Source organism: Solanum pennellii, chromosome 12, assembly GCF_001406875.1.
Source record: "Solanum pennellii chromosome 12, SPENNV200".
NCBI classification, from domain to species: Eukaryota; Viridiplantae; Streptophyta; class Magnoliopsida; order Solanales; family Solanaceae; genus Solanum; species Solanum pennellii.
Genome location: NC_028648.1, coordinates 55,846,729 through 55,859,150, shown reverse-complemented (window position 1 = coordinate 55,859,150; position 12,422 = coordinate 55,846,729).

Sequence of the window (12,422 nt, the reverse complement as noted above, 5' to 3'; positions counted from 1 at the left end):
TATTCTTGATGAGCTGCTAACCGAGAAATTCATTGCAATCCCAGAGTCAAAGCAACCCGAAGAATCCAATAAAGTCGATGATCCTATGTATTGTAAATTTCAGAGCATCATCGGTCATCACACCACAGTATGCTTCACTCTGAAAGAAAAGATCATGACATTGGTACGAGAGGGAAAGATCATCATTGATGATGGTGAGATATCTTAAACAAACCATTCTAGTGTCAAACTTGATCATAAAAATAATTCAATTTCAGATGTTCTACATCCTGTGGCATCACTAAGAATTGGAGAAGATGTCATTATACTATTTTGGGAACTTTGAACCAATTGAAGTTTCATCCTAGAAGAAAACAACAAACACAACCAAGGTAAATGATTTCTCTAATGAAGAGAGTGGTGACACTTGGACTTTGGTCGCTTGCAAAAAGCAAAAGCATCAAAGGACTTCTAAACTTCGACTTTCAAAAGTCAACACAAAATCTAGTATGAACCAGCTTCGGAAATTTGAAATCATAAAATATAACACCAAACTGAAGTATATTAATGCTTCATCACAAAAGGTTAGAAGGCCGGTTACATTGATGGAATTCTTCCCTATAATAATCCTCGACGTACGAGCCTAAATTGCAAGTTACAACGCTCCTTAAGGTATGAGCATAAACTCAATGTTACTCCTAGCCGGCAAGAGTGTAAATTGTGTACGGCCCAAAAAAACAAAAGAAAAGACTCATAATCTTGAACTACGATATGGCTTGATCATCTTCATTGAGGTACATAGGCACTTGGAGTAATCACTTTAAGTTTAGCCAAATGAGTTAAAAAAAATCAGTGGCATTGAGTGATCATCACGTTGGCTCTTTAAAATCATGTAGCTAGCACATGAGTTCAATTGCGTCAAAATGAGCAAAGGAGAAGATTTTTGAAGTCCTCTCCGCAATAAAAGAAAAATCTCATAAACACAAACTCCTTCATCGATTCATGGATCTTCAACTATGATAGTTTAAAGTTGCATATCAAACATGCTATATTTGGAAGTCAACTTCGGGTATTAATATAATCAATTCAAAAGGAATTTTGATTTGAATTTTTGATATGCGGCAGGCTAATGAATTCATTGGCATTGGATCAAGTGATGTACGATTCTACTTGAGTTTCTTCCTTATGGTGGAGATAATTTTTTGTATTTCACTGATGCTTCAGTAAATTACTCAAAATTAGGGGCATCTTTACCTACAACATTAAATCGGAGTACCCTTCGGATCAAAGCTCTATGTTGAAATGCTATAGTTTCAAAAATCATGAGGTGAATACTCCAAGTTCAAGACTGTTTTTTGTAGTTGTCAAGAGCTCACAAAGTTGAGGAATTGGCATTCTGGGCGTATAGTCAACTTGAAAAATTTATTGTCATCAATTCGGAATGAAGTTTGTTGTAAATTCTATATATAGTGTTTTGCTTGATGCGCTCCTCACAATAAATTAAGAATCACATAGTTTTGGAATTCAAGCTGACTTTGAAAATATATTTAAGCTAATATGGAAATCTTTCGGCTGTGATTTTTACATTTGTTGTGCATATATGATTTATGCTTCCAACATAACAAGAATCACATCATTTCGAGGCTCCTACGCCGAGTTATTGATTTTCTCCCCAAGTTGCTCAAAGGTGAAGAGTTAAGCAAAGCTGAATTTTAAAAGATATCTGCACTAATCTGGAAATCTTTTGGTTTTGATTTTTACATATGTTGTACATGTATGAGTTATTCTTCCAACGGAATGAGAATCGCATCATCTCGAGATACCTACACCGAGCTATTGATTTTCTCCCGAAGTTGCTCAAAGCTGAAGAGTTCAGCGAAGTAGAATTTGAGCTGGCTTTGAAAAGCTATCTGTGCTAATCTGTAAATCTTTTGGCAGTGATTTTTACAGGTGTTGTACATCTATCAGTTATTATTCCAAAGGGACAAGAATGGCATCATTTCGACGCTCCTACGCCGAGTTATTCATTTTCTCCCGAAATTTCTCAAAGCTGAAGAGTTGAGCGAGACAGAATTGAAAATAACTTTGAAAATATATTTGTACTACTCTGGAAGGATTTTCGCTGTGATTTTTACAGGTCTTGTACATCTATGAGTTATACTTCCAACAGAACAAGAATCACATCATTCCGAGGCTACTGCACCTAGTTATTGATTTTCTCCCAAAGTCGTGCAAAGCTGAATAGTTGAGAGAGGCAGAACCATGAGCTGACTTTGAAGTGAAATCTTTACCAATCCACAAAGTCTTTGGCCTTGAATTTTATACATTCTTTAGTTATTTGATTCATCTTTCCAATGGAAAAAGAAAATCAAGATTTCAATACTCCTACTCCAAGTTACGAATTTTCTACCATAATCTTGCAAAGCTGCAAAAGAAATATCAAAACTCAAAAGCAACTTCAGAATTTAATTCGGAAAATGTGGAAGAAATGTTTATAAAAAACTTTGGCATATTGTAAAACGTTGAGTTCTATCTCTCTTGGATCAAGTGATTGCAATTTCATGGCTTTCACATATGAAAATAAATATATTTCAAAGATGTGCAAAGTTGAAATCACAAAGTGTAAGAAATTCGAGCTCCATGAGCCTCCAAAGAAGTCAGAAGATTGGACCAAGATCATCTCCAAATTGAGAGGACGATGTCAATCCACACTATAGCTTGAACAATAAGATTATCCGCGATCTAGTTCGTCGATGTTTGGAGGCCTACACCGAGTGTTTCTCTCGCCCTTTTCACATCAGGTTCTTTCTCGTTAGAAATCAATGAAAGTACTTCAAATGTTTCTCTCATGGAACCGCTAATAAAAGGATTGTTTCTTTACAAAGGCTGCAAGGAAGGTGAATGCGTCAAATGAGTTTTGTATCAACATTTCTAGGAGGAGATGAGTGGTACCATGCCAATCATATGAACAATTCGTGCAACTTCTAAGAGATTTAGTCTCTTTCGAAAACCTGAAATAAAAAAAAATTGGAGTCATCGGTGCCAACTGTACGAAACTTTCAATTTTTCTTGGTTGATCTACTTCTGATAACACATGTAGTAAGTGCATGACCCTTCAATATGATATGACAAACATGAGCAGCAGCAGAACAATCTTTTTCAACATAGCGGTGCCAATAACACAATGTTTTGAATTACAGTCAAATTGGATCTTGAACATCAATCTCTCCTGTTTAAGAAACATGTCAATGCAAAATAAATATGCAACCACAACCATTACCTGCAAGAAAGAGAAACAAGAAAAAACAAAAAAGACAAATCCGTGAGGAAAACGTTAAAGTTTGAAGACCAACTTCAAAAATAATAATAACCATTTCTGTCAATTCAAGAAGAGTTTGAGATAGATTTTTGGATATGCTATAGTAATATGAGTATTTTTTCATAAGTTTCAACCCGCTCGTCATTTGAAAGCTTCTTCACAAAGAAAGGGATACTTTGGCACGACTGTCCATAGTCATGAGAAGAACTGCCAGATTTTTGGGTCCAACTTCAAAATTTGATTCTCGTCGATATGGAAGATTTCTAAAGTTGATTTTTGGATATGTCATAGTACTCTAGTTTCTACAGAATCAAGTTTCTCATCATTTGAATACTCCTACACCAAGAAAATGATGTTTGGAGAGATTGCACAAAACTGTAGAAGAAAGGCCAGATTATGGGTCCAACTTCAAAATTTGATTTTCGTTGATACGGAAGGTTTCTAATGTTGATTTTTTATATGTCGTAGTCATAGAAGTCTAGTTTCTCCAAAATCAAGCTTCTGTCGTTTGAATGCCCCTACACAAAGAAAATGATGTTTTGGTAAGAAGAATGTCCAAATTTGGAGTCCAACTTCAAATATTGATTCACGTCGATCCAGAAGATCTCTAACAACTTGAATTTTGGATATGTCGTACTACTCGAAGCCTAATTTGTGCAGAATCAAACTTCTTGTCGTTTGAATGCTTCTACACCGAGAAAATGATGTTTTGGCGAGATTGCGCATAGCTATGAGAAGAACGTCCAGATTTAGGGTCCAACTTCAAAAAATGATTTCCGGCGATCCGGAAGGTTTCTAACATTAATATTTGGATATGTTGTAGTACTAGAAGTCTGGTTTCTCCATAATAAATCCTCTCATCGTTTGATTCTCCTACCCCAATAAAATGTTGCTTTGTCGAGATTGCGCGTAGCTGTGAGAAAAACTGACAGATTTGAGATCTGACTTCAGAAATTGATTCCCGTAAATCAGGAAGGTGTTTAACACTGATTTTTTTATAGGTCGCAGTACTACAAATTTCGTTTCTTCCAAATCAAGCCACTCGTCATTTGGACGTTTCTACACTAAGAAAATGATATTTTGATGGGACTGCACGAAATTGAGAAAAGAAGACACCAAATTTAGAGTTCTACATTGATTAGGTTAGGAGAATTATTTTTTTCTATGATTCTCTAATCAACCCTTCATTATTGGGAGATTCTCATAAATATTTTCCCATCTAAATGGAAGTTGCCAGCATTCAAAAGGAAAGCAATAACTCTTGAGATTTCAAGAATGCTTCGTACAAAATCAAGTAAAGGAAAGAAAATTTGGTGTGATTATTAAATTAGCAAGTGTTCCAAGTTGAAGGTTTGCAAAAGAGAAGCAAATCATGTTATACTTTTTTAATTTAAATTCAACGTTGAGGACTTGTATGACACCCTAAGTGTTGGTGTCCAAATTTGTATTCAAGTCTATGGTGCGAGTTTTTTTGAATTTAAAATTCATATAACTTTGTCATATCAATTTGCTTATCCCACTCTCGAGAGAGTCCTCCATAACTTCCCTCGAGTGGAATAAAGGAACAAAAGTCCTGAGAAGCACATTGAAATGGAGTTGCACATGACCCTACCATGCAACTTGATTCATCAGAAGAAATGGAGTCACTCAAATGTCTTAAGAATGATATGTCCTGATATGCTAATAAGACAGCAGATGACCAAAAATCCCTCCAATTTTATAAATTAATGAAGAAGCTAAGCATTGATCAAACTCTACTTTGATGTCAAAGTAATATATAGCTACAAATAGTCACCGACTTTACACAATAATCAAAGTAAGTGGAAGAGCGTCACATACAAAAGTGAAGAAAGTTAAACACACTCGAGAACAATAATCACATACAAGTAATAAGCAAAGGCACATTGGAAGAAGAAAAGTTATATTCTAATTAAGAGTTGAGATCAGAGATAAAAGCCAAATTTAATTTACACTCATCCACACCAAAAATCATTGCGTATCCATAAATCATTACAAAATTTTGAAGAAATTTAAAATAGGCACTTTAATTTTAAGTAGTCACGGCTAGAATCTGAAGGCCACAAAAATAACTACATAAAATTCCCAAATGATGAAGCAAATAAAATTAAAAATTGAACTTACTAGAAGATGAATCCAAAAATTTGAGATCTGCATGCAATTGCACTCTAACCTTTTTATATATAAAAAATGAATCTGATAAGAATCAAGAATCCTACATCAAAGGGGAAATGGGTACTATTTAGGAGAAAAAATTGTTCATCAAACCCATGTCAAAATATTGCCATCATTTATCATAATGAAAATATAAAAGAACAAAATAAAAAGATTTGCCTAAATTTGAAAAAGTAGCTAACCTCAAATTTGACGAAATCCAAATAGGAAAGAGCATGTATAATTGAACAAAGACAAAAAACGAAGATGAAGAAACTTATACAATTATTTATGAAATGGCAGAAATAATTTCATGTAACTGATAAATTGTGTTGGCAACAAAAGCAAAAGACACGTCCTTAACTGGTAGGACAAAGTTAAGAAATAAATGACAAACATATCCTTATTTTGAGATATAATACCAAAAAATAAATAAGTTGATACCACATTGGAACTCATGCTTCTAATATGGTATAAGGAAATGAATAATATTTTAGGAGCAAAATTTATTCATCAAACCCGTGTCAAAAATTGCCATCATTTATCATAATGAAAATATAAAAGAACAAAATAAAAAGATTTGCCTAAAATTGAAAGAGTAGCTAACCTCAAATTTGATGAAATCCAAATGGGAAAGAGCATGTATAATTGAACAAAGACAGAAAAGAAGATGAAGAAGCTTATACATTTATTTATGAAATGACAGAAATAATGTCACGTACATGATAAATTGTGTTGGCAACAAAAGCAAAAGACACGTCCTTAAATGGTAGTATAAAGTTAAGAAATAAAATGACTAACATATCCTTATCTTGAGATATAATATCCAAAAATAAACAGGTTTATACCACATTGGAACTCATGCTTCTAATATGGTATAAGGAAATGAATAATATTTAGGAGAAAAATTTGTTCATCAAACACATGTAAAAAAATTGCCATCATTTATCATAATGAAAATATAAAATAACTGTTATAAATCTATTGAATAGTGGATTGTCCATTTGCTTACTTCATGAACTTATCCTATCATGTTTTTACATTTCCAAGGTGACATGAATTTTTGTAGATAACTATGTACCTATTAATTGGACATTAAACATGGTTACCTTTTGGTTGATTTCTCTATCTATAAATAGAGATATCATTCATCATTGTAACATACATTTGAATAAGAAGAAAAGTTCTCTTCTTCATCTCTATATCTTGTCTTCTTCTCTTTGTACTTATGTTTCTATGAGCTTGATTTGATAACACGTTATCAGCACGAGACTCTAGCCAATTGAGATTGAGTTTTGTTTTCTTTAACTCATGTTTTGGTTGATCTCGTTATGAGAATCAAGGTATTATATGCATAAAATCAAGTATGTATTTTATAAAATATTTTTATGATTTAGAATACAATAGTATTCAGTCACTAATAATTATCAGGAACCAAAGGCATATATTACCATTTTATGACATGCGATACAAAAAATGAACGAAGGTATAAATTTTAATAGCATTTGTTTGAATATTATTTAGATTATTTTGAAAGACTCAAAGGGTGAGTCATGTTGTAATTCGGTTTATTATACCGTTGGTTAAGGGTAAGATGGTGGATTCAAGTTTGATCGCACCAAAAGGGTAAGACATCAGGTTAAAGTCTGGATGTACCATAAAAAAATATTTAAGGGTAAGACGGTGATTCAAGTTCTATCGCACCAAGAGGGTAAGACATCAATTTGAGTTTTGATGCACCATGAGATAAGGATTGTGTTCAAGTCTCATAGAATTTGGCCTAACACGCCTTATATGGATAAGACATTGAGTTTGAGTCAATGCACCATAGTGATGACAAAGTGATGACTAAGAAAAATAAATATATTTTTGATGAAATGAAATTCATCTCATTGAATTTGCTCCATTCCCTAAATCTAATGTGGTAGCAGTATATGATAAGTTTGAAATTTGCCTAATTGCTCCATTTTATCATATGGATGTGGTAGCAGTGAATAATAAGTATGAAAGAAGACATGTGATTAAATTTATGAATAGGGGCGTGAAGGGACAAATCATAATAGTCATCATTGTGGTAATTATAAAAAGGAAGAATAATATGAGTTCTCCAGATAGTCTTCAAAATGTGAAGACAATTTTCCTTATCAAAATGTTATTAAAGGTCATTGGACTTGTGAATATTGTCTATCCAATAATTTTACAAGTTTATAAATCCTCCATCAAAAGACAAGAAGATAATGACACACTTGATCTTTCAAAGTGATGTTGAGGTGTGTCATGAAAATATGATGAATTTTAAAGCCATGACAATGTGATTATAATGCAAACTTATGAAGTACATATAAATGATTAGTCCATTCCTTGAAGAGAATGTGACTTGTGATGCTCGACCATTCTATAAGAGAATGGGTCAAGATGCTATAAAATCATTATGGGTTGAATATATACCACAACTCACCTCTATGGAAGGTTTGAGAAAAAATGATATATGCCACATCTCATCTCTACGGGAGGTTTGAGAGAAATAAATAAATTTCATTTGACATGAACAGTCAAAGATCGTGTGCATTTATACGTCATGAATATTATGGTATGTTTGTTATGAACTACCGAAAGGGCAAAAAGAAAGAAGTAATTTATTCTTGCCTATAAAGGTTGTGGACGTCATCAAGTATACTGTGTGGCAATACAAATTTTTCGTTGGTTGTGTACCTATCATACAACAAAAGTAAAGCAAGAAACATGTCTTGCTCGTAATAATTTTAACCATGACAATAATGATATAATTTCTCCTTGAGGATATGTTCACCATATAGAGGTGTCATGAAATATGTGATAGTACACAAAATTAAATTGCAAGCTCTAACTAGTTGTGCTATTATCTGAGGAATAATATTGGGGTTGTAGTGAGTCTCAAAAGAAACCTTTTAAGTTTCGGATGAATTAAAAATAAATCTTAAGACTATAAATTATGAAAATATATAATATCTTTAAATCACTACGATCGAAGAGGGTTATAAATATTTATGTAAAAGATTACCCCACTTTTCCTCTTGTTTATTGCAGACAAACATGAACATGCTGATGAAATCACATGCAAAAGTAAATTATACGTGTACTGAAATAAATATCAATTGGCATGACCAGTTGACCATCATGGTTTAGATGTGATGCAAATATAATTGAGAATTTATGTGGCTTATATGACGAAGAAATAAAAGATTCTTCAAGAATTCTCTTGTGTTGCTTGTTTTCATTGTACCAGCTAAGGTTGTGATTGCAATCCCCTGAAGTTTTCGGAACATATAAATAGGTAAATATGGGCCCATTCATCTGCCATGTGGATCATTTGCAACTATGATAGACGTATCTATGTGATGATCACATGTGCTTTGTTGTCAACTTACAAATTGGTGCTTGTGAGGTTGTTTGCTCGAATTGTTAAATTAAGAGCAGAGTTTCAAACTATGAAATTATATTGATAGTGCTGGTTGATTTAGCATAAATTGTATGCCTCCAATTATAACTAAAAAATCATGGTTATAAGAACAAAACTCCCAAATAAGATTTAGTATGAGTGTAGCAACACATGTATGCATCAAGACTAATAGGTTTCCCCATTAAAATTGGTTCAGGGTCAGGAACCAAATAATTTTCATCTAAAATATTGCATGTGAGGTTATGATTTTAATTGTTCCACCACGCACAAGGATGAATTTCCAAATAAGGTTGGGATAAATGATAGATTTCCTAACATTTGGGGGAGAGATGATTGACAACTAAAAATTATTTATGAGGTTGATTATGAATTATCTGGGTCCTCGTTAAATAAATATATAAACTTAAAGTTCAAGTGATAATTCATTTGCATAATATTGCAAATCAACTGCCAGATGAATATACTGATCCTATGATATAATTTAGCTTCAAATGCTCAAATGTAAAGTCCTTGAAAGACAGAGTCTATGATACGCCGAAAGCGTAATAGATCAATCGGTTCCAAATATAAAATTTCTTGAAGAAGCAGAGGAGCAAATGATCAATATTATCATGATAATGAGTAAAGTGCTATAAAAGAGCACATTGACATAACACTTCATAAAACCTCGGAAAAGGTTCAGGTACCTGGAAAATAATGAAAAATGAAGAGATCTTGATAAGTTATGTCTTGTTGGAATCGATATCAAATAACTGTCGACGTAATCTTTGATACGTGGTATCACTCAATGATATAAATTATAACGAGGGTCTTGAATTCAAATTTGTCATAGAGTGGAACAGATAAATGATTGACCAAGTAAAATGCATAATTCAAGTATTTTTTGTTTCACTTGTAAAAGTGACGTTTTGGACTGATAGTCCATAAATCAAGGTATAATGTCAGTAGGGTACAATAAATTATTATGCGATGGTATAATCGTAATATATTAAGTACAACTTGTGCCTTGGGGCATAAAAATTTGTCGCAAAATTCCTGACATTATTGGAGATGTTTTCTCCTATGGTGGATGCAATGAAGTTTGTTTTGATCTGGCAACAGATGAAAAACTTGAATGCATATAATGAATAATTGTCATGTCTAGCTAGACAATGAATGTTTTTGAAAATCTTTAAAGCAATCGAGGTTTCTGAAGCATATAAAAATTTGAAGGAAACTTTTCCAATAAAGCTTCAAGATCCTTATATAGATTGAAATAATCAAGGAAGAAAAGGGCACAAAAACAATGGCCCTAAGTATCCTTGACCTACAGATTGATAATTTGACAATTGAAATATTTGTCTAATAGTGTACATACACAGAAAAGAATTGATGCAATATTAAATGGATTACTCACATTCATTGAGTACCCCAATGATTATGAGATCATTTGAAATAAATGATGGTTCATTTTGATCTCAAGAGAAGGATGAAGAGCTTCTTGGTGATGAAATTCCATATCTTAATGCAATCAGGGTACTAACGCATCTTGATAACAATACTAGACCAGACATCTATTTTGTAGTAAATTTACTGGCAAGATTCGGTTCCTCCCCAACAAAAGGACACTGAAATGGTGTTATGTATATACTTGAATATCTTTGATGGACCATAGATATGAGTTCATTCTATTCTGAAGAATTCAAGTCAGAGCTGATTGGTTACGCAGATGCAGAATATTTATCTGATCCGCATAAAGCACGATCTCAAACACGCTATTTGTTTGCATATGAAGGCACAATAATATTATGATGATCAATGAAGCAAATGTTGCTATGCAGAAATAAAAATCCTCCATGAAGCAAGTCGAGAGTGCGTCTGGTTGAGATAAATGACACACCAAATGTGATTTTTCTTTGAAAAAGAATATATCAACCACAATGTGTGAAGATTGGAGACATCATCACAAGAAATTAATTGATGTTTTAATCAGGAGGAGTATAATACGCGTTGCATTCTTTTTTCCTTGACCGAGGTTTTGTCCCACTGGATTTTCCTGGCAAAGTTTTTAATGAGGCAACAAATAATGCGTATCAAAAGATATGTGTACTCTTTTTCCTTCACTAGAATTTTTTTCCACTGTTTTTTTTCTAGTAAGGTGTTAACGAGGCACATTGTCACGACCGAAAAATGGACGTGATGGCATTCGTCTTATCCAACCAAGACAAGTCAACCTAAATCTCAACCATTACAATAAAATGCGGAAATTTCATAATCAATTCAAAACACCTCCAAAATCTGGTTGTCACGTGTACAAGCCTCTAAAGTAATTCAATTGATTAGAAAGAAACGTTAGTCTCAAATGAACTTGTTTCTAGAATAGAACAAGATCATAAATAGGAGTAAGAAGGTATGCTGGGATAACAAGCAGCTACCTCACAATTCTCCACAAGAAGCCTCAGACAAGGAGAAGAGAAAATATCACAAAGTTCGGTGTAGTAACCTACAAAAAAAATTATAGCAGCAAGGGGTGAGTACCAAAACACACGGTACTCAACAAGTAAACGTCTAAACTCAAGCTAAGGGGATAAAATACGAGTACTCCTTACACACCAACCGAATCTCCACAACTACAACCTGCATAAAATAAACCTAACCTAACAGTTCACATTTTTCATAGAACCCAGTTCATCAAAATCATTTTAACAATTTACACATTCTCAACTACAAACTCAACATTCAACAATCACAACTTTCACAAAAAGACACTTTCAATATCATCAACACACAAGATCAAGTTTGTTAAATAGAGGCAATCAGATATTAAGTACTTCCCAACCATCAATAAGACACATAATCATCAAGAATGAAAAATGTCATGGGATGCGATGCAATATGACACCATGAAGTGATATGCCTCAGAATACCAATTTCTCTCTCAACCGTATATACATGATACTCCTCGGGAATACATCGAGAGTTCATGACCCATGTGCGACTCGCGAGGTCCATATACCGACACAACGATCTCCACGTGTCTGTGCGGACGATCTCAACGCACCATAATAAATTAAACAAATTTTGCAGGACGATCTCCACGTGCCCAAATCATAATCATAACTTTTCTATCGCACGGACGATCTCCACGTGCCTAAATAATCATAACCAGATCACAACACGGACGATTTACACGTGTTAGACCTTTACTCATACCACATCTCATGTCAATGCATGTGCACAATATGATATCAAATAAAGAAGATGATGCAAAATCTCAATAAATCAAATGTCGTTGTGACATATAATTACCTCAATTATCACAACTATACGAGTTTAGTAAAGAACACAATCATAGATAATAATCAAATCAATAATATATCAGTTAAATGTCATATGCTTTGGCATTCTCGATTACAATCCGCATTCTATAGTAATAAACTTTCTCATTATAACACCGGTACTCGTACCATTCTAAACACATCACATACAAACAAATAATCACATGTCTTTTATCACCCCTTTTTATCATTAGAA